Raw genomic sequence first — 25,183 nt, 5'->3', positions numbered from 1 at the left:
ACAAACGAATGTCAGTAGAGGGAGCAGAGAGAGAAGAGGGGAGGGGAGGGGAGGGGAGGGGAGGGGGGATAGTAGAGGATAGGAAAGGCAGCAGAATACAACAGACACTAGTATGGCAATATGTAAATCAATGGATGTGTAACTGATGTGATTCTGCAATCTGTATATGGGGTAAAAATGGGAGCTCATAACCCACTTGAATCAAATTGTGAAATATGATATATCAAGAACTATGTGATGTTTTGAACAGCCAACAATAAAAAATTAAAAAAAAATAAAAATAAAAAAAAAAAAAAAAAAAAAAAAAAAGAGAACAAAATATGTATAAATGGATAAGAAAATGTAAATGAAATAAACCAGTTAGGATATTTATCCAACTTCTCCATCCTCTGAAAAAAAAAAAAAAATAAAAAATAAATAAATAAAAAAAAAAAAAAAAAAAAAAAAAAAAAAAAAAAAAAAAAAAAAAAAACAACTGCTATAGTCTTCTTCCCCCAAAATACATAGCTTAAGTCTGATCATGAGAAACACATCAGACAAACAGAAACCTGGTACAACATGCAAAATATTTTATCAGTATTTCTTAAAATGTTAAAGTAATCAAAAACAAGAAAAGACAGAGAAACTTTCAAAGCCAATAATAGCCTAAGGATACTTATTGACTAAATGGAGTGTAGTAATCAGGAAGTAATCTTGGAACAGAAAAACCATAATGAGTAAAACTAAATATAAATAAAGGATGAAATTTTATTAATAATGTTGTATTAATATTGGTTCAATAATGGCAATACATATACAATATTAAAATGATAATATGTATATTAATGCATATGAGAATACTGTATTGACTTTTTAAATATTTTTTAGTTGTAGATGGACACAATATATTTATTTTTATTTATTTATTTTATATGGTGCTGAGGATTGAACCTAGGGCCTCATGCATGCAAGGCAAGCACTCTACCAGTGAGTTACAACCTCAGCCCAAGAATACTGTATTAACTTTTGGTCCTATATTTTTTATTGATTCCTTGTAGTTGTATATAATGGTAGCATTTGTTGTAACATTTTCATAGTTGTACACAATATAATAATATAATTTGGCCAATATCATTACATAATATTTTCCCCTTCTCTACCCTCCTCCCTCTTCCTGGTCCTTTTCCTCTACTCTACTCTCTTTGGTTTTCATGACATCCTCCCTCACCATCTCCACCACCATTCTTTTCCATTTTTCCTTCTAGCTTTCTATGATATGAAAGAAAACAAATGATCCCTGATTCACTTTCTGAGTTCGGGTTTTTTTGCTTAACATAATGTTCTCAATTTCCATCCATTTTCCTGCAAATGACATAATTTCGTTCTTTTTTACAGCTGAATAAAGATCCATCATGTTTTTATACTACATCTTTATTCACTGATATATTGACAGACATCTCTGTCAACTCCATAGTTTATCTATTGTTGATGGATATATGGTTATATGTTGCTATAACCATGGGTTTGCATGTAATCCTAATGTAGGATGACTTTGATCCTTTAAAATAAACACTGAGGAGTGGTGTAGCTGGGTCATATGATGTTTCCATTTCTAGTTTTTTTTTCTGAGGGAACTCTATGCAGATTTCCACAGTGGTTGTACTAATGTACAATTCAACTGACCGTGTAAGAGTTTCTTTACTTCCACATTCGTTCTAGCATTGATTATTGTTTATATTCTTGATGGCTACCATTCTAAATAGAGTGAGATGAAATCTTAGTGTAATTTTGATTTGCATTTCATTGTTAACAATGTTGAACATTTTTTTTCATATTTTTGTTGGCCATATATATTTTGTATTTTGATTAATTAGACTGTATTTTTACTATTTATTTTTTGAGTTTTTTTATATATTCTGAATATCAATTGTCTGTCATAGTAAGTTTTCTCTTGGTTCTAGTCTCATTTTTGTGCATATGGATAACCAGTTTTCACAGCATGTTTAAAAGGCTATTTTCTCTCCAATGTATGTTTTTGGCACCTTTGTCAAGAATCAGATGACTGTAGATGTGTGAGTTTTTCGCTGTGATTTCTATTCTGTACCATTTTTCTATCCAGTTTTGTATTGACACCTTGCAGTTTTTTGTTACTATAACTCTGTAGTATAATTTTAAGACATATATTTTGATGCTTCCAACACTAGTTTTTTTTTGTCTTAAAATTGCTTGGACTATTCTGGGTGTTTTATTCTTCCAAGTGAATTTGGGAAGTTTTTTTCTAATTATATGAAGAATGTATTGATATTTTGATGGGGACTGCATTGCATCTGTATATTGCTTTTGGTAGTATAGACATTTTAACAATATTAACCCTGTCTATCCATGAACATGGGAGGTCTCTCCATATCTCCATCTTTTTCAATTTCATCATTCAATGACCTGTGGTTTTCAATATAGAGGTCTTTTACCTCCTTGATTAAATTGATTCCTAGGGTTTTTTTTAAATTTATTTTTAGTCTATTGTGAATGGGACTTTTTACTGATTTCTTTTTTCAGCAGATTCATTATAAATGTATTGAAAGCTGTTAGTTTTGTAACTAGACATTCTGCTGAAATCTTTTATGAGCTCAAGAGTCCTCAGGTGGTACTTTTTGAATCTTCTAAGTATAGGATCATATCTTCTGCAAACAGTGATAAAGTGACATATTTTGTTCCTATTCTAATCCTGCTTATTACCTTCTTTTGCCTGATACACTGACTAGAATTTCTAATGTTCTATTTTATAGGAGTGGTGATAGTGGATATATTTGTCTTGTTTCAGATATTAAAGGGAATGTTTTCAGCTTTTCCCTATTCACTTTGATCTGAGCTTTGGGTTTCTAATATACAGCCTTTTTGATGTTGAGATAGTCTCCTTCTATCCCTAGTTTGTTTAGCATTTTTATCATGTGCAGGTGCTAAATTTTTGTCAAAGGTCTTCTCTGCATTTATTGAGATGACTAAGTGATTTTTGTCCTTAACTGTAATTATATGATGAATTACTACCCCACTTTTGAATTTGTTCTGCAAATCTAAAGCTATTAAAACATGGAAAACTTTATAGCATAAAGAATGGATCTGTCAACAAATAAAAGCTATAAAGGGAACTTTGACATCACATAGGTCTGGGTTTGATTTCTTAAAAAAAAAAAAAAGTCTTATTTTCATCACTGGAATTGCAAATCATATACATTTGTTACAAGGATTTGTTATTACAACTTATTTAGGTGTTTTACATTTGTAATTATCAATACTAATTACATTTGTTATTTTCATGACTAAAAGAAATTACAGCCAGGCGCAGTGGTGCATGCCTATAATCCTAGTGGCTCCAGAGGCTGAGAGAGGAGGATTGCAAGTTCAAAGCCGGCCTCAGCAAAAGTGAGTTGCTAAGCAACTCAGTGAGACCCTGTCACTAAATAAAATACAAAATAGGACTGGGGAAGTGGCTCACTGGTTGAGTGCCCCTGAGTTCACTCCCAGGTACCCTGTACCCCCGAAAAATATAAGTTTGAAATCTAAACAAACCAGAGATACCAATGCATGAACTGCTTAACCTATATTCATTGTTTCTTCCTACAAATTATGCTCACCAATTTGATTCATATTAGTTTTGGTAATTCTGCAGATAAAGGTACATGTACATCCACAAATTGTCCATCTTCATATCATTTCTCTATCTTCACATCATATGCATAATTGCACTGCTGTGAATTAATTCTCTGAATATCTTTCATGATTTAAAATCATAAAATGTCATTCTTACTAAATAAAGCTTTATGAAAATGAATTGATGGGAAATGTTCTAGAATTAGAAAAAGAAAGAACTGATTATGCCAATGGGACACCAACAAAAGGAAAAATTAACAATTTCACTTATTTGCAAAGAGAAGGTTGGGGAGAAATCTTAGAAATGAAGGAATGCAATGATAATTATACTATTTTATTTCTTAGATAATAATTCAATGCATAGTTTTCTTCCTACAGTATTCCCCATCTCACTGAAAGAGTCCAGTACCCATGAATTGCCAAAGTCAGGAAATCTGTCCTCATATTCCCTCATCCTATCTCCCTTATTTACAATATCCAATGCTAACAATGTAACAAATGGTCTAATTTTCCTTTTTTATTTATCTACATGGTAGCTAAAAACCCCAAGTGGTTATCAAGCAACTGAAATGTGTTCAGTGCAACAGAGGTGCCATATGCTTCACCTTAAATATAATATTTCAATTGATATTCTCTTTTAGAGTATTTTTTTTTTGTATCAGGAATTGATCTCAGGAGCACTCAACCATTGAGCCATATCCCCAACACCTCCCCCACACCTTTTTTTTTTTTGTATTTTATTTAGAGACAGAGTCTCACTGAGTTGCTTAGTGCCTCACTGTTGCTGAGGCTGGCTTTGAACTCTTTGAACTTGCAATCCTCCTGCCTCAGCCTCCCAAGCCACTTGGATTACAGACATTCGCCACCATGTCCAGCAAGAGATTGCTTTTTTACTTATTGAAAAGCATTTATATATGTTGGAAGAACTAGGATATGTGAGTATATTTTTAAACTAATTTTTATAAAATGTAAAATGGAATATTTTGATGACAATTTAATATCTGAATTAAGATGTGAATTTTGAATATTTTATGAAAAATATACATTTTAAATATCTACTTGAGAATTGTTATATATTAATTATATATTAAATGATTATATTTAGGGTAAATATAATTGTGTTGCTTTTATTAAATTGATTTTACTTATTTCTTTTTTCCTTTTTGGAGGTAGCCAAAAGAAAACGCAGAATAATGTAAGCAGCTGATGATACATTTCTATTGGACATCGCTGTACTACATTATTTCCTTACCTCCACTGCTACTTTCAGTTTCCTGATCCAGAACATTATCATCGCACCCTGTATTTATAGTCTGGCCTCTTAAATTTTCTTACTTTCAGTGTTGACCACCAACATCAATGTATTCTTCCCCATCTCTCTGCACACCCTTCTCCATAAAGTTGAGATAATTCAACTCTTTATCATATCAGAATATTATTATTATTATGTGAAAATTTCTTTACTGATATTGTCTATACAATAATCTTCTAATATAAAAATCACATTTCACTACTGATTAAAGCCCTTTCAAATCTGAATTCCAGCCCTGATAGGTTTCTTATAATCTCGACTGTGCTTTCCATACCAGTCTCATTTCTAATGCTTCCAAAGTTAGATTTCATGTACCCACAAATTTGGTCCTTTTGATTTCATAAATATCCTAAGATGTCTTTTGCAACTGGATCTGTTTATTTGCTATTATTCCATGTGTATTTTTCATAATTTAATGCCAAAGCAATGACTTGTATAGGATGCCATGCAAAAAAAAAAAAATGAGTAAATGAATGAATGAATACGTGAATAGACTTTATTGGAAACAAACTACTCTAGGAATTTAAGTAATACATAAATATATTTCTTGAAATAGAAAATAAGTAATCTTTAAACTATTTTTGCTTGCAAAGAACAATTATTACCTTAATCCTTTTTAAATTATCATTTTAGAAATTGATTCTAAGCAATTTCACCAAAGTTAAATCACTGATCTTTTCCCTCCCAAGATATTTAATTTTAAACCTTCTATTGTTGCTGGGTAAAATACTAATAGTATAACCTGGAAAACTTTCAATATATCTTAGCATTTTGCTTTCAAGTTTAGGGGTGAAACGAAAATTGACTTCAGTGCAAATTAGCAGCTTTTCTCATCTACTCTCATCAAAGAAAGTGTGGGAGGATCGCAGGCCCTCTGAGAGCATGTATTATAGTTCATTATGCAAAGAAAGAGGTAAAAATGAATCTGGAAACAATTAATACATGAAGTTAGTATTGTAAAATACAGTATTTCCACTGCCATATGTAAGTTTTTTTTAACGTGAATCCATAGTAAAAATTATAATGTGCTACATAATGTAGCACATTACTAGTAGAATTTTTATTATTGTATCATGGACAGAATTTGAATTTCTATGATTGTTCCTAGGAATATGAGTAGAGATGTTCCTTCCCACTTTTGTTTGCTCCTCAGGGTCTTAAAGGTAATAAAAGATAAGAGACAGCATTAGAGTAAAGGGGTTAATTATGAGGCAGGTGAGAATACAAGATTAAAAATCAATGAGTATAGAAGCTGCCAAGATCAAAACAACTTCAAGAGTCTCTTTCCTCAGCATCTTAATATTCCAGTTACTCAACAATTTATAATATAATTATAAAATAATAGACTTGAAAATCATTTTTCAGGTCACCTATCATAATTTCCAAACTAATGCAATATCCTTTCTGCAATGGCATAAAGTCATTTTGTCTCTGCTTTGAATTTTTCCAGTTATGTGACACTTCTTCCATAAAAAGCAGACAATTCTGCTTAGGGCATTTCTAATGGCAGAAATTAGACATGGTTCTAGTAAAAGTAAACCTAATAAAGCAAATCTCTCTTTTGTATAACAGGGTTTTTTTAATATTAATTTGAAAACACTTAGACCACTCCATGCACAAAATCTATTCCCAGTATAAAATTACCTAGTACGTTTTAGGATTTATCAAAATACCTACCTTTCAGAATATTCATAATGTTGGCCTTTTTTGTATGCGTTTCAATTTGTCATCATTATTAAATGTGACATCCAACCGTCTACTCACTCTCGATACTAGCAAACACAGGTTCCTTGATCTGGATGTTACAAATCTGTTAATATAACATTTGTTTTTAATTCAGTACAACTAATATTTAATGAATATCTTCTTTGTACAAAATGTTGCCCTGTATTTCAAAGAGAATGTAAAGAGTCAAAAAGGAAAACTAAGATGCTTTGAAGTTTTAGCAACTCTTCATCTAGCAGCCTTTTAAAACATGCTGGATGTTTTGGCATCTGAAGTGCATTTCAAATAGGCAACTGTAAACCATACTTCAATTTTGTACAAAGAAGTAAGTCAACAGTTCTGACTATGTGTACTGATGAACACTTAAAATGTAAATGTATCTTCTTATATTAGTAAGTGATTTACGAGCTTTTGTCATTAGTGTTTTGCTTAAGCTTTACGTTACTTGTAAATTTTAGCTATTTTTCATTGGTTTGAAACTATAATTGACATGAAAACTTTGATAAAGATGTTAAATAAAAAATAAATATAAAATCCGGTGTCATTTTTAAGACTAAAACATACAACAAGGATGTATATATTCTTTAGGTACAAAATCCTGCTATCTTTATGAAATTTATTCATATTATTTTCTCTATATGAATCAAGTTTCTATTATTTGGTCTGGTGAGGTGGAGATATTTCTTTAAGCTTTTCTAGATTACTCAGAAACAAAAAACAAATATAAAGGCACAAGAGAAATACAGAGTAGGTGTGTCGATTATAATAAATTTATGTGTATATGTATGTGTGTGTATGTGTGTGTGTACAGCAGGATTACCAGGAATTCAGTTTAATAACTACAAAGAAAATGTAGTTCTATTATTCTAAATGAAAATGTGTTCATTCCTAGTAATTCTTATTTATTATTTTTTTAACCTTTTGACTTTCTGGGGATTGAATCCAAAGCCTCATGGATGCCAGGCAAGGACTCTACCACTGAGCCACCTCCCCAGCCTTCTAGTTGCTGTTTTGTGATATTGATAAACCTTTCCATTTAGTAATGAAGTTTAGAATCTTGCCAGTTTTTTAAGAGATCTTATATTCCTTAATCTTCAAATATGACTAAAGCTTTTTAAAAATGTATCATAATTTAAAAACTAAGCCTCTGTTATTCTAAGGCATTTTTACCGGATATACATTTTTATTGGCATGAAAGTTATTTTAGCCTAGAAACTTAAAATCCTTTAAGAAAGATGGATTTCTTGTTTCCTTTTGATAGATCATAAATTTAAATTGTAATTAGAATAATTATTTTTGGTTTCCTGATTAAGCTGTGTATATTCTAATCTCACTAGTTTTTTAATTTATTTTAAAGAAAGGGACTGGCACATAGTAAGTTCTTATTTCTTATGTTATTGACACTGAAATAGTTTTACGTTTTCACTACATGGTTCCACTGTGTATTGCATTTTTTAACCTCTTGCTTCTATTTTTTTTTTCTCCTCAGTGCTATTAGCTGTTTCATGTATGTTAATAAAAATCCACATAATTTTAAGACAGTGAAAAGGTATACAATTAAATTATACTTTTGTTTCTATTTTAAACTTTTATGTAAGTATTTAATTTCATAGGGTCCACTTACATGTGCATAGATATTTATGAATATTATATTTCTCATCAATTTCCCCTGTCAATTCCATACATAGTTGTCTAACATTTTCTAGGTATATTCACTGTACTTATTTTTATTGACTTCAGGTGATTTTTAAAAAAAATATTTGTTAGGCTAGTTAGTTGTAGTTGGATACATTATGTTTATTTCATTCTTATGTGGTAGTGAGGATTGAGCCCAAGGCCTCACACGTGCTAGGCGAGCGCTCTACTGCTGAACCACAATCCCAACCCCAACTTCACATGATTTACTGATGAATTTTAACAGGCAGTTCTTCTTTTATTATTTAATTTACTATATGTTAAACACTTTTCAAAGTTCTTTATGTAAGGGATGCACAAATAAAAGTCCTTACCTTCCAGGAACCTAGGGCCAATTTGGTAAAATCTGTCCTCATTCCCAGACACACACACACAGAGGTATCTGAGGTAAAAGACAAAAAGGGTAGGAAAATACAGTGGCACTCTTTTGTATTAAGCACTGAGGAAATATCTCAGATAAGATGTGCATAAGCACATCAAGAGAGTAAACATCTAATATGTCAAGCTTCATTAACCCAAGAAGAAGAGTACTAAGTCGTAAGCCCAGGACAAGCTGGCATTAGGTGATCTGTTCAGCCTTGGTGAGAACTTTATGTGAACTTGAAAGCCATCTGAGAATTATAAAGAAAGGAATGACACAATTCTCTTACATATACAAAGAATCACTTTTGCTTCTGTGTATATATATAATAGACAAATGTCTATATGTTCTGCCCCAACTCCCATGCAGTGTTTCACTACAAGTAACATTGTGTATAAATCCTATTCTCTAATCAGTACTGTTTAAGTGATTTAACTTTTACATATTTTTTTCTGAGTCAAATAATTTTTATTTTTTTTTTTAATTTCGTCAAGCACCTTCCACTGATGAAAACATAAAAATATTTTTTTGGATGTAAGTTTTGGAATAAAACAGTATTGCCTTAAATTTCAAATGAGGTATCAATTTACTCTCATTCTGGGAAAATAATAATAAATGTAATAATAAATGTAATAAATAATAAAATAATAATAAATGTAACCCAATTTTTAATTTTTCAAATTCTCTTACACTTCCTCCAACATAGATTTGATATTAAATGGCAAGATTAAAAAATATTCACAAATCCTCTTATAGACTTTGGGCTCTAGAGCTGATGAATTTGCAGCAATTTTATATATATATAAATATAAAATTATATTTATATATACAGTTATGTATATACATATAGATACATATATATATGTAAATGTATATGGTCATGTATCTATCTCCTTTTCTGAAGAAAGGTAAATAACTCTTACTGGGTTAATGAAGCTTGACATATTATTGCCTTAGATAAAGATTTCCTATTTCTGATGACTTTTTTTTTTCCTCTCTGACCTGGTATGCTACCTGGTAAACTCCTATCATCAGATGAGTGATTTTCTCATTTAAGAAATCCCACAAATGGAAATGCTCATTGAAATAGGAAAGGAAAATACACATGAGCCAGAAGTACCTGCCTTAAGCAAATGCTGATTTTTCTAAATAAAATATAAGCTATCATGATCTTCTGTACTGCTTAATCTCATTCTCACAATCTGACCCAATCAGAAACAATTCTCAGTAAAAAATAAACTCTTTTAATATTACTATTATTTGTTTAAAATTGTGTAAAACAATACTTCATGTGTAATAAAAGAAATTTTATGTTTATATATCTGACATACAAAAGAAAAATGTAAAGAAAATACTGTTGATATGCTAATTTTAAAAAACAACATTTAAAGTTTAGTTAAAACAAAGAAAAATTAAACAATTGGAATTGATGGGCTATCAAAGCCTAGTGTGAATGGGGGAGAGGTGTTTTTGGTCTTTCCCAAGAATTCCCATTAGCTTCTCTTGGAACCTCTTAAATAAACAAATATTAAGTAAAAACAGATATTCAGATATTCGCTATGTATTAGCAGCTTTGCTATGACATTTATGACTTCCTTTTCAAACAGAATGAAGCTTCTCTCAAACTCAGTGTGCAAGAAATACAGAGTCTCCACTGAATGGAGTAAAATTGCAGAGCAGTAACAACACTGTCCTTTTCACTGATGCCAGGTTAATGTTCTGCACCTAGCACCATAGTAGAGTGGACCCTTTTGTTATCACATCATGCAAGGGAGCTATAGTGTAGTCATGTGAGCTCTGGACTTGGAAAAAAAATGAGATTTAAATGGTTTATCTTGCTAACTGTAGAGGCAACCTAACTGTATGGTATGTCACAGAATTTACTATCAGATCTTTTTTGTCATGTTATATAATTCTCCCATACTAAATTGTGAAAGGAAAAAAAATTCTTGGAGCTTTTACTTTTTGTATTTATCAAATTTTTCAATCTTTCGTTTGCTTAGGTTTCTATAAAAAAGTACCACTAAATCATTAGCTTGAAAAAAAAAAATAGATGTTCTGAGCATTGTGGAATCCATGATCATCGAAACCAGGGGTACTTTACCACTGACTCACATCCTTTTTATTTTTATTTTGAGACATAGTCTCACTATGTTGTTTAAGTTCTTCCTAAATTTCTGAGCTTGGCTTCACATTTGTGATACTTCTGCCTCATCCTCTTGAGTTGCTGGGATTGTAAACCTGTACCAGCATGCCTGCCTACACCCACCTTCTTGTCAAAAACTACATAGCCTTTTCTCTTTGATGCACAGAGAGATAAAGCTTTGGTTTTTTTCCCCCTTCTTACAAGGACCTAATTCTATTGGATTAGAGTTCCATGCCTAAAACTTCATTTAACTTTAACTCTATAGGCCTTATCTCCAAATATAATCACATAAGGGGTTATACTTTCAATGTATGGATTGGGAGGGAGGACAAAATTCAGCCCGAGTAGAATCTTAAAATAAACAAAAGTGCCAAGCATTCAAGATTATCTTATATTTACAGTCAGTTTTGTTTAAAAAATTTTGTCAGACGTCAATTCCTGTGGACTCCTGAGCTCTACTTGTTCCCAAGCCTGATTGAACACCAAAAAAACTAAATCATGCTCCCCTTACCTGCTTCCATGGGAATCAGACAACCACAACAAAACTATTTTTCCCATCAAAACCCATTCATGGTCATTTCCACTCCCTGATAAATATTCTGTTTTTTTGTGTGCTTGAGTTTGTGATGCTCTCAAATTTCTGAGATTGATAGTCTTCCTATTGCAATATTCTGTATTTTTAATTAAAGCTCTCCCTGTCCATGTCTGGATTTGTTTTAATTTGACAAAGGTTAAAAAAAAATCTACACTGTTGACTTTTTTTAAAGGTTCAGGATAGTACATATTGTGTAGCAGGTAAAACATGGTATAGACTTGAGCATTTGTTTTATTAACTCAAATCCAAATACTTTGTAAATTAAATGAGAATTTGAAATACATATAAAAATTTACTCCAAGTCAAGAAATGTCCCCCCAAAAGCTCATGTTTTGTCAGCACAGTCTCCAACACAGCAAAGTTCATGGTGAAAACTATAACCTCATCAGTGGATTCATCCAAGTGATTTATTAATAATTTGAATGGACTCCTCGATTTCTGTATGCAGGTTAGGTATGACTGGAAAAAGTAGGTTGGGCGTGGTGTGTCATGCCTTGGGATTGTATCTCATTTCTGTTTCCTAATTCTTGCTGTTTCTCAGATGATAATTTGAGCAGTTTTCCCCCACCACACTCTTCCACCATGATGTTCTACCTCAGTTCAGGCCCAGAGACATTAAGTGTGTTAATCATGGACTAAACCTCTGAAACTCAGTGTCTGAAATGAACTTTACTTCCTCTAAGTTGTTCTTGTCAGATATTTTGGAAACAGAGACAAAAAGAGAATACATTCTCAAATAGTCTCAAGAATAATAAATAGGCTTTGGAGTTTTGAATCGTGGGAGGTCACATTCCAAAAACTTCATGGAAACTTATTTCAGTTAAATTTATAGTAACATTCCATTATACTGAGTCATAGAATATCACATTTTCTTACAGCAAGAGATGCACTTAAAAATTCTATAATTTGGGTTTACATTACGTTTAGTCTAAGACATTTATAAAATGTCTGTACCATATGCCTAATGATGAAAATGAAATAAAAATATATGCTCCTTACAGGTCACTGCACTAATTCTTTGGTACCACCAAAGCTCTTGCTTTATCTTAGAACTGGCTATACAACAGTAGGAGGGAGAAGGTAATGAACTCATATTCGTAAATGCTCACTACCAATGTACTCCCTGTTTGATGCTTTAATTATGCCACATCATTTACCTTGGAAATAAACCTTTGGGGTAGGTGTTATTATTTCCATTTACACAGACAAAAATTAAGGTTCTGAGAAGTCAAGTTCCTTGCTCAGGGTCATGCAACTGTTAAAAGGAAGTGTCAGAATTTAATCAGAGTTTCGTTTATATACTTCATAAAATGTTATCTTGTTACTATAACATCCTGTTTTCCTATGAAGGCATAATTTTATAATCCCAACAAAAACACACACAAATAAACAGGTTTATGTTTTAAGAAAAGATGAGACAATAACACAAAAATTACAGGAAATAGCAAATTATTACATTATATCATACTGTGATAACACGAAACTTAATTCAGATAAAAACAATTGTTATTGTACTTGATTAGTACAAATAATTATTAATGGAATTTCAGATAATGAGAAGGTCTTGCTATTGGTGCCATGGATAAACTTACACAAAGACCACTGTGTTAGTTTTTAAAGCTAAAATGTATGAAATTAAATTTCAAATAATAACATGATCAAGATCTATTTTGGTAAATTAGGACAATGCTTTTGTGTTCATAGTCTGGCCATGAAAACTTTAATATTAAAAAAACAAACCTCACATTCATGCTCAGTATATATGAGAAAGGCACAAAAACCTTTAGAAAAAAAGTTGTCACACATATTAAAATTATAATGTTAACATTTTTTACAAAGGGGAAATAATACTTGGAATACTTAAATATAAACATGATATTTTCCATTCTCTTAACATTGCTGAATAGAAAAAAATTCATTAATTTTTTTATTTGTATCCCTCCATAATAATATGTGGTTTGTGCCACATAAGTTAAAATCATACATACATTTTAAGAACTTTACACAATTCCCTATTATTTACAGAGTAGTGTGACTTGATACAATGGAACTTTTATTTTCAATTTATTTGGATTTCCCATATAATTGTATCTAGCGACCTGTCACTAAGAATAAAAATATTAAAGTTGCTTTAATATCTTCAAAATGAATTGCATAATAATGACTATTTTATCACTAAAAAACTGATATTTGAAAATATTGACCTTATTTAATGAATCCCTTGAAATGATTTTAAAATGAGAGATTGAACATTTTAGAATTTGTACTGTTTTGTCCAAGCAGAATAAATTACAACATGGATGCTCTCATAATATCATATATCAGATAAAAGATCTAAGCATTATTTCAATGTCTACTAAGTTATTGATAATAATAACCATGATTATAATTACCGTAGTCTGGCTTTCAACTCAAGCTATGTGTTTATTCTTTTTGCACTCATCTCTTAAATTGAGTAATGTAATAAAAATGTGTATTTGGATATTCCTATATTTATGACCTTTTTCATTTACCTTTCTTCCTGAAATAATTCTTTCATTTTGCTTTCTTGTTGCCCACCTCTAGATGGGGTGTTATCAATAGACACTTGAAGTAAACCATCCTCTACTAGCGACATCTCAAGTATCCTCATTCTTTTTGTATCTCACATTTTTGTAGATTCCTAGAGGTTCAGTTAAGGCATATTCTTATTGGAGCACAGTGAGGGTATTATCTGAAAGTCCAAGTGTATCAATTTCAACTCATAATAAAGTAAAAGGATTTCAACTTTATCTGCACAATAACTTGGTAGCCTAATGTCAATGATTGTATGTCTAAATAATATTCAATTGTAGTAAGCTGCTTGACAGCATTAAGTAACAACACATAAATATTTCAGTACCTTGGGATAAATCTAGCTTACATTGTGCCTGTTTAAAATTTCTAAAATGTATCATTTTCAATTCTTCATCCAAGCTTGACTTTGTCTTCCACAGTTTAATGAAGTAAAGAGTTAGCCATTGAATTTCATCTATGTCAAGGGAATCTAAGCCTTTCAATTATCATAGGATATTTCTTTCCCTGACATGTGAATTTTATTTTTTGTCTTCCCTTCAGTGTTTTCAATGAGATACAATGAATCCTAACCATCTATATGATGCACAATGATTTTAAAGAAAAGGCTATCTGCTCTTGCTAACCAGCTTTATATTGCAACCACAAATATTTTTAAAATCTAAAAAAGTAAAAGAAAAATATAATAAAAGGAGAATAAGACCCCATATAAAGAGACTGACATTGACATAGCAAATTCTTTCCAATAATTAACATTAATATGTACTTCCAGCTAATGCTTGAGACAACATATACTACATATACAACATAGACTACATACTGCATATGAAAATGTGTATTTAGACATTTCTTCCCCTGTATTTCTTACCTTTTTTATTTATTTTTCTTCCTAAAATAATTCTCTCATTTTGCTTTCTTGGTGCCCACCTCTTGACAGGGTGTTATCAATAGACACTTGAAGCAAACCATCCTCTACTAGTGACATCTCAAGTATCCCCGTTCCTTTTGTATCTCACATCTTTGTAGATGCAAATCTACACTACATATTGTATATATAATACTATGTACTGTATATATAATTATTAAATAATTATATATAATTGTATTTTATATATTTATTATATTTATAATTATATAATTATTATATATTTCATCTGTATTAAATATATATACAATATGTAGTATAGATTCAGTTTTGTAGCATATGTTTAACTGAAAGCTTTTCTTTGAACTGATGATTGGTCCCTAACGCTTATTTAAAGCTTTGTAAATCTGTTCTGCACTTTTAAATGACTTTACACACAAGAGAGATATTTGTTGCTGCCATATAATACATGTAACTAGGCACTGATTCTTAAAATGGGTATTAACTAAACATAGAACATAGAACATATTTTTTGAAATATTAAATCAATTACTTATATTTCTTATGAAAAGAATTATAGCTAACAGGTAAATATTTTATATATGTACTCAAGTTCATAAATAGCAATTTGAAAATAAACATATTTATATTATCTTATTTATTCGTTTTTTTTATACTTTTTTCAAAAGTGATGAATGATGAAAGGAAACAAATATACAAATGACAGGAAATATTTTGTTTAAATATTTAGATTGCCTTTAATTAACATTAATTATTATATCTTTAATAATTTTGAGTATTAAACACTTGAAAATTTAGTGGAATATTGTTCATTCAATGAATAACAAAGCATTTTTTTTCTGTGTTTTCTGAATAGCTCTTTAAAATCTTTTTTAAAGATATAGCTACTCTTAAGAAATACAGGAAATTTTCATGTGGTTGCTTTGAATTTTAGTAAAAATTTTTACCTGAATAAAAATTCAGATGCCTTATTTATTATCACAGAAAAGACACAAATAGGAAGTTAGGACCCATAAGATCTAGTTTTATGACCACAGCAGTAAGTTATTTTACCTGTGGTAGAACTGTGTATCTGTGAAAATAGTTTTGGTAGCATAAGTTAATAAATGCCAAACTCCAAACAGTGTGCTGAGAACTCAGTGTTTGGATATATTTCTATAAAATGATTTTTGATTATGGGGAAGTACCTGCTAAGAAGGAAGTCAAAGAATGTTAGATGCTGACCTGTGAAAGGAAAAACATAAAAAGATGTATACTACATTAATAAGAAGACAAGTTTCACTACATGAATCTCTGAATATCACCCAGAGCTGCTGTCCTCCAAGTAGAAGAGTTTTGCCCAACCTCTCTGGTCGGCAGACAGCAGGGAGGGTTATGGGTGCCCCTTGCCCTCTTGACAGTCAACCTTCTGTGTACCTGATAGACTTGAAATCCACTAATTCTAGTGGTAGGACACCAAACATCAAACTCTGATTCTAACTTGGATCAGCAATTAAACTTTTTTTTCCCCCACTTTGGGTACCTGGGATTGAACCTAGGTGTTTAACCACTAAGCCACATCCCTAGACATATGCCACTGCGCCTGGCTCCAATTTAACTTCTGACAAACTAACCTCTCTGAGTGTTGATTTCCTTAGATCTTAGATATGACTAATGATTATAAAAATATCTTCCACAAACACTTGTATGAGAACAGCAACAACCAAAAAAAAAAACAAAAAAGCTCAAAGTGGCGACTCCAAGCAAGCACAAAGAAACAATAGGGAGATGGAAACGCTAATTGCCTTCATTTGATCAGTACACATGGCATATACATGTATTGAAATATCATCATGCTGTGTGCAAAAATATGTACAGTTATTGCATGTTAATCCAAAATGTTTTATGTTTAAGGAGATCATAATGATAACTGCCTTGGTTTGATTTTTATACATTATATACAAAAGTATCAAATTATCCCAGTGTCATAAATATATACAATTAAAGTAATAAAAATAATAAAATTAAAAGAACAAAAAAATTTCTCTTTAAAACACAACAATGTTGAATTAATATTAACTATTTTTATTCCATATACTAATGTGATAATGTTTATAGGGCTTATGAAAGAAGAAACTGTTGTAATTTCATGTAGTATGTTAGTGATGATGGGTAAATATTATCCGCAAATTAACAGATGTTGAAAGCATTTAAAAAGAAGGTTTGAGTTCCTTCAGTTTTTACTTTAGGGAGGGTTAGAGGATGTATCTTCCACCTCTGACAGTGTCAGTGATCCAAGCATCATCCAGGTTATTTATTTATATATACACACAGACACACACACACATATAAATATATATACACTTATATACATATATGTATCTCTAGTGATATTAATATTACATATATTAATCACACTAGAGCTATTTCAGTGTGCTTAAGGGAGAAATGTAAAGAAGGGAGTTTAGAACTTCAACTCAGAAATATCAGTGGGTGATAAATAGCATCATGGTCAAAACAGCAGACTTGCTCTGGTTTATCAAATAAATAAAAGACTTTGAAACATAAAGTAATTGAATGTAACTTTATTTTTAAATTAATTTGAGCTGAGAAAATAAGCTTCTATTAAATATATGTGGATATGATGGTGAGCTTAAGAAAACAATCAAGAGGTTAGAGCATTCTAATGTTCAAGAGTTCTGCTTAATGAGTATTGTAATGTGTGGGTGAAAAATAGGTTATGCTCCAGATGGAACAATATTAAGTTTCTAGGATGTGTTACAATCATGCTGACATTACCGACAAGAGAAATTTGCAATGTAAAATCATCAGAAATGGAAAATTATCAGAATTTGTGATTTCAAATAGATAACTATTAGAAAAGTTCATGAGTAAGAATGGATTTTTGTTATTGTGTTCAAGTAAAATTTCAGGAAAATATTAGTTTTTACATAGTTATTCAGCTATAAAATATAATTATTCTTTTTATTTGAGAAAGGGATAGATAATTTAATTATATTTTATTTTTCATGACAGATCCAACTTACCAAAGTAAACCAAAATCATAAAACAGGTAAAATAGTACATTACATAGTCTCTGAAATTCAAATAATCAAAAACTCATTGAAAAATTTATTTTATAACGAAAATAGAGGCTTCTTAATGATAATATCTCTATAAACAGGAAATTAGTTTCTTCTAAAAGTTTTCCTTACAAATATAATGAAATAAAAAGGAAACAGGGATTTATTATTCAAATATTTACTTATATTTTTATTAATAATTTTAAGGATTAGTTATAGTTTTCTCTTAGGTCAAAGAAAAAGTGCATATTTTCTTTTTTGTGATATGTCATAGTCTTTGAGTACAATGATTTCCAAATTCATTTAACAGGCTTAAATAAACCATACAGTTTAAAGACCATTACCAAATAAACATTTAGTTAAGTATCTATTATTTCTATTTTCAGTCATTTTTTTCCATTTTGAAGATATATTTTACGTTGCCCTCTGCCTGACCCCCTCCATTCAACTTGAAATAATACATTTAAAAATTTAATAAGCATTAATTGGGTATCAGTCACTATGCCAGAATGAGTATAATACATTCCTTATGGCCCCCAGAATGAGAATAATAAATTCCTCTTGAGCTTGGAATCATGTAAATAAAAAAAGTTGCTAGATGTAATATGCTTGACATATAATAAAGCTAACATGAATTCTCTATTAAGAAGACATAATAAGAAAAACAGCAACTTGAATTGAAATGTAGATAAAGGATTAATATAGATTGTATATTGCTTATCATATTTGAAAATAGTACAAGAAATATACTGGAAGAATTTCTAGGATTTTTTAAAAATAATTTTGTATGACTTTTGAAATAGGCAAGCTATTTAGCATAACAAACTTTTACTGTATTCCACACTACTCTGGGGTAATTCTATCCTAAATCATGGCAACATACAATTGCAAGAGCTCTCACATATTACTCTCACATACTGAAAACATGTTAGTATGGACTAGAATAGCACATAGCATACATGACAGATTTTGTTTCTAAGGATTAGAAATTACATTTTACTTCAATTATTTAATCTTATACTGTATTTGTTGGTACTGATACAGTGAAATGTGGCCTTCATGACCTTAAGACTTGACTCAGGGGGAATTGAATGATGTAATAATAGTAACCACAACTTTTCAAAATGAACTATATTCTGACTTCAGAAATAGGAGAACTATTGCTAACCAGACTATGATTTCCATCAGAGACTAAGCTCAAATGCTTTTCATTTCATTAGCTAAATATTTTCCAAGAAAATGTTATATCAACTTGTAAATCCATGTGTTCTAAAGGTAATTTCACTATCAGTTCCAAATAATGTCCAATTGAACAGTCTTGTAATCCACAAGATCATTTTATGATCAAATTCTATCCCCAAAGTCTCATCAAAATACATTTTCTAAGATCAGTTTTTGAGATGCTTCAGAGTTTTCAAACTGTTGTATCTCTCTTGCCATAGTTTGTTATACAACTAACTTCATTGAGTACATTTATGTTTCTCTTTGTCTTTGACTGATGCATATATAGAGCTTTATATGGGCATATATTTTCCCACTGCACAAGATAAAAATGAAAAATAATATCATAGAAATATACAACAAAACACATTTCAGACCTCACCTCATATAGTCTAAGAAAAAAGATTTTATTTGCATTAAATTAAAGTCTAGGATCCAAAAGCAACATTGAAATTTTGCACATCTGCATGCTTGAAAGTTCATATATCTCAGCATTGATCAACTTCTTTTGATATCTGGAAACTTTTACTTTCAAATCGTCTTTCTTTCTGGTATCTTTCCTCTATGACAATATTCACCCTGAATCATAATATTTATGTTTTAGCTTGTTCCTGGCCATTATTCTAAAAACTGCTAAAGAATATATGGCTCTTTGGCAAATAGTGTCCTCTGCCTATTTGTAAGAAAATGATGCTTTTGGTTACTAATGGAATTCACCAGTCCAAAATTCACAGGTCCAACACACAGTGAGAAAATCCTTACCAAATGGGTGGAACGAGTCAGGTAATATTTGTCTTTCCCCCAACTCCTGCCACATAGGAAAGATCCAGGTGGGGCAGCTGGTCTAGCGTGCAGTACCTCACTCCCACATAGCATTTTGTTGTAGAATAGATTCTCTGAATAGGGAATACCATCATCTCAGTTTTCAAATTGGGGAACATCAAAAGATTACAATGTCCAGGTGTCTTATCTATGGGTGATGTCAGCAGCCTGTAGACATTTTCATTTCTTCCCCAATCCCCAAAGAAACTGTTCCTGCTTCATAGGGAAGATCCCCCTATTCAACTCCTGCTCCATATCATAGATTCTGACCAGGGGATGTTCAGAGCAAGCTTCCAAGTTGGCGATGCCCTACCTCCACCAAGTGGCCCTATTTATTTGAATGAGACTCAGCAGTAGTTTGTATACCGCAGGGAATTTTAAAAACAGGAAAGTAATCAGTTTTCAAGTAGTTGAATCTCACAGCTGGATTTAATACCTATAAAAACAGATGAGCCAGGCATGTAATTAGAAGAACTGTAAAAGAGACAGTCAAAGGTGTGCCAGCTAAAACACTTCTACAGGTTCATAAAGTTTTGTGCATTGCCCAAGATTATATCTCCTGAAGAAAAATTTTAGTGAGAAAGTTTGTGTTACTGGTACCTGGATGAACACAAGGAAAACTAGTTAATTCTTAAATAGTAAAATATTCTCAAAGCCATATGCATCTCACATATCAACCACAAAGCTAAGTAAATAGCCTTCAGTGAAACTGCCCAAATACATTCATAAACAAATAAGGAAGCAATGAATAATATTAAGCACTTATAGAGATGAATATCTAGAATAACTATGTTACATGAAGTGTTCAAATTATAACAAAAAATGAGACATTAAAACAGGAAATACGACTCATACATGGGGAAAAAAAGCAAATAAGAAAAAAATGCTTTTCAGGGGGTCATTTTGAACTTTTTTAGGTAAAGAATTTAAAGAAATTATAACAAATGTTCAAATAGTTAAATAAAACCATATTACAAACAATAAAAGGTATGATAGCAATGTCTCCACTTAAAGAATATCAATAAAAAATACATAAGATGAACCAAATGGAAAAATACAATAAGCAAAATAGCAGAGTCACTAGAGAGGCTCAAAAGAATCAATGAAGGCTGGGGATGTGGCTCAAGCAGTAGCGCGCTCTCCTGGCATGCGTGCGGCCCGGTTCGATCATCAGCTCCACATACAAACAAAGATGTTGTGTCCGCCGATAACTAAAAAATAAATATTAAAAAAATTCTCTCTCTCTCACTCTCTCTCCCACTTTCTCTCTCACTCTCTTTTAAAAAAAAAAGAATCAGTGAATTTAGAATTAGATCTAGGCATATTATGCAACAATGAACAGAAAATAAAAGAAAGAAATGTGGAACCCCATTTGTAAAATAGAAATTCTACAAGGGAAAAAAAAGAAGGATAAACAACAACAACAAAAAGGATAACTGTGGATGGAGGTTTGGGCTCAGGACTCAGCACCACATACAAATATATAAATAAAATAAAGGTATTTTGTTTACCTATAATTAAAAAATAAAAATAAAAACAAGAAAACATAGCAGGTACTTCTCAAATTTGATGAAAAATAAAAAGCAATATATATAACAAAAAAGTTTAAAAGAATCTAAATAGGATAAAAACAAAGATCTACACCCAGACACACATATTATAGGACAAAACTAAAGGAGAAATTATTAAAACAGAGAGAAAAATGATTCATTGCATAAAAATAACCTCAACAGTTTTAACAGCTATTTCACATTAGAGACCTCAGAAGGCAGTGGAATGACATATTCAAAGTACTGAAAAAAATAAAATAAAAATGTCAACTAAGAATTTCAACCCAGATAAAATGCTTTAAAAACTAAGGTGAAATAAATACACAAAATCGGTATACAGAAACAAGGCTATGTGAGAGTATAGAAATATTAACTCAAATTCCTATAAAGAAGTGAAGAAAATCAGATAAATAATAAGTAAATATAACACAGTTTATCTATATTCTCCTTTATTCAACTTCTTTAAAAGTGTAAGTTCATATAAATTAATAGTATGTTTAAATATTAGCACAAAGGTGAAGATGAATTTATATATGAATGAATTTCCTACATTTCACTGAAAATAAGTTAGAATTAATTTGAAGTAGAGTCTGACAAAATAACATTCATAGTTTAAACCTTAGAGCAACTAGTAAGTATATAATTTTTAAAAAAGTACTTAAAACAATGAGGAAAGTAATTAAAATGCTGCAGCAGCAAAATATATGATTTATTTTAAAGTAGGTTAAAAATAATAAAAGAAATAACAAAGCAAACTAATAACAATAAACCCAATATCAATTTAAATATGAATTAATTATATAATCAAAAAGTAGAGATTGTCCCATTGGGTTTAAATACAAAAATACACACAAGGTTCGGTTCTGTGTTACCTCTATGAGAAAATCTTTAGAAATTCAAAAATTAAATAGGTTAAAATAAAAGAATATAAAAATACACATCATGAAAATAGCAACAACAGGAGATCTAGAGAGGCTTTTCTGAAAACATGTAAAATAAATTCTCAAAACATAGAAGCGGCCTGACCTGGTAACACATACTAGTAATCCCTGGGGCTCAGGAGTCTGAGGCAGGAGGATCCAGAGTTACCAAGAGAGCCTCAGCAAAATGGAGGGCGCTAAGCAACTCAGTGAGACCATGTCTCTAAATAAAATACAACATAGGGCTGGGAATGTTGGTCAATGGTTTTGTGTCTCTAAGTTCAATCCCCAGTACCACAAACAAACATTGAAGAGAAAAAAGAAACTTTCCAATTCATTGTATTAGGCCCACATTGTTTTTATGTCCCAAATAGAAAACATCACAAAAAAAAAAGAGTTCCACATCATAATATTTTTTGTGAATGTCAATATAAACATCTTCAGTAAAATACTAACAAACTCAATCTAGCAGCACATTAAAAGGAATATATACCATGATAAAATGGCATTTGTCCAAGGAATGCAAACTTTTAACACCCCAATTAATATATAACTCATGGTAATGGTTAAAGTAGAAAAGAACACAAGATCATCTTAAAAAAGACAGAAATATCATTGCATTGGAAGAATAAAATGTCATTTCCTTATTCAAATACTTAATGAACTAGGTCTAAAGGGGACATTCTCAACATAATTAAGGACAAAAATCCCATAGTTATCATGATTCTTTATGGTAGAAATCTTAATGCTTTCATTAAGATTAAGAATAAGACAAAAATGTTCATCCTTGATACTTTTCTTTAATATTATACTAGAGGCTACAGATGGGGCAGTTAGGCGAATACAAAAAAAAAAAAAACTTTAGATTCAAAAGGAATTAATAAACCTCTAATTGTAGACGAGCCAGTATTATATATTGAAAATCCTTATAAAATAACTTGAAATAGAATTAATAAATGAATTTGTCAATTTACAGATTACAACATCAATATAATTTTTTTTACACATTGATAATGAACAAACTAAAAATAAAATAGAAATAAAAATAATCATTTACACTTTACATATTATATTTATAATGACACTGATGTGATTAAAATAGAAATAAATTTAAAAAAATAAATGTGAGAATGTACATGGAAAACTAGAAAAATGTCACTGAAAATGTTTAAGAAAGACTTAAATGCAAAATAATTTCAGGCTTATTGATTGGAAGACTACTATTGTTAAAATGATAATATATCCCCATATTAATATACAACTTCAATGTAATCCATGTAAAAATGTCAGCCTCCTACTGTCCACCACTGTGTGAACCCACTCACTATCACTACCACTGAGGATGTGCACATGAAAAACATAGTCACTGTATTTGCCTATGTACTACTGCTGGACTATGGGCAGGTGTTCCACACCTCCATTCCATGGAATACACTGACATGTATTACAGCTAAGGGAGCTATAGAAAGACAACACTCTGGAACCCAACTATAGAATCAAAGTCAGTGTTGCCTACAAAATTGACACTGTGGAACATCTTTTAGAGGAGAGTTTTTCTATAAAATACATCCTATAAAATCGGCAGAGAACAACTGATCTACCAGATGTACAACTATCAACACAGGGACATGAAAAATATACAAAAGCAAGATAACATGATGCCTCCAAAGGAATAACTTCAGTAATGGACCACAAAGGAAGTCATATCAATGGAATACCTTATATGAATTCAAAAGAATGATTGTAGGGAAGTTCAATGAGACACAAGAGAATACAGACTATTCAATGATATTAGAAAAATGATTTATTATATAAATGAGAAATGTACCAAAGAGAGATCATGAAAGAGAAACAAGCTTGAGAAATGAAGAACTCAATAAATTAAGTAAAATATGCAGTTGGGGGCCTTGGAAACAGTTAAAGCAGAAAAAAAAATCCTGAACTCAAAGAGAAGTCTTTTGAATTATTCCACACAGATAAAAATCAACACAATAATAAAGAATGCCACCAAGACTTATGACACAAATGAAAAATATCTGCATTATAGAAGCTGTTGAAAGGGAAGAATAAAAAAAAGCATAGAAAATTATTCAAAGAATGATAGTAAAAAAAAATCCCCCAATCTTAAGAAAAATATGGACATACAGGTCAAGGAGTTCCACACAGCAAATTAACCAAAAAAGATCCCTACCATGGCAGCATGTTGTAATAATATCAGCAAAAATCGGAGCCAAAGAGGGACTTCTAACAGCAAGAGAAAGGCACCAAGACACATTTAAGGGAAATCCTGTTACACTAATAGCTGATTTCTCAGTGGAAACCTTATATAACAGAAAGGATGTATAAAAATCATACAAATACCTTGAAATTAAACAACATACTCTTGATTTATCATTGTGTCAAAGAAGAAATCAGAAAGGAAATTGAAAAATTCCTTCAAAGAAATAATGGAAACTAAATATGACAAAACCTATGGGATACTGCAAAAGAAGAAATAAAAGGCAAGTTTATAGCAATCAATGCCTAGTAAAAAAGAAAGAAAAAAATAGAAAGAAAGAAAAAAGGGAAAATTTCATGTAAATAATCTAATATTGCAAATCAAGTAACTCAAAAAGCAAGAACAAACCAAACCCAGAATTAGTAGAAAGAAAATAATAATAAAGACCAGAAAGATATTAGCCAGAGATGAAATATATGACACAATACAA

Source organism: Marmota monax, unplaced genomic scaffold, assembly GCF_021218885.2.
Source record: "Marmota monax isolate L192 unplaced genomic scaffold, Marmota_monax_Labrador192_F-V1.1 WCK01_AAM20220418_F8-fsc00049, whole genome shotgun sequence".
Classification (NCBI taxonomy): Eukaryota; Metazoa; Chordata; class Mammalia; order Rodentia; family Sciuridae; genus Marmota; species Marmota monax.
The sequence above is the reverse complement of the archived record's forward strand: the minus strand, read 5'-3'. Positions refer to the sequence as shown.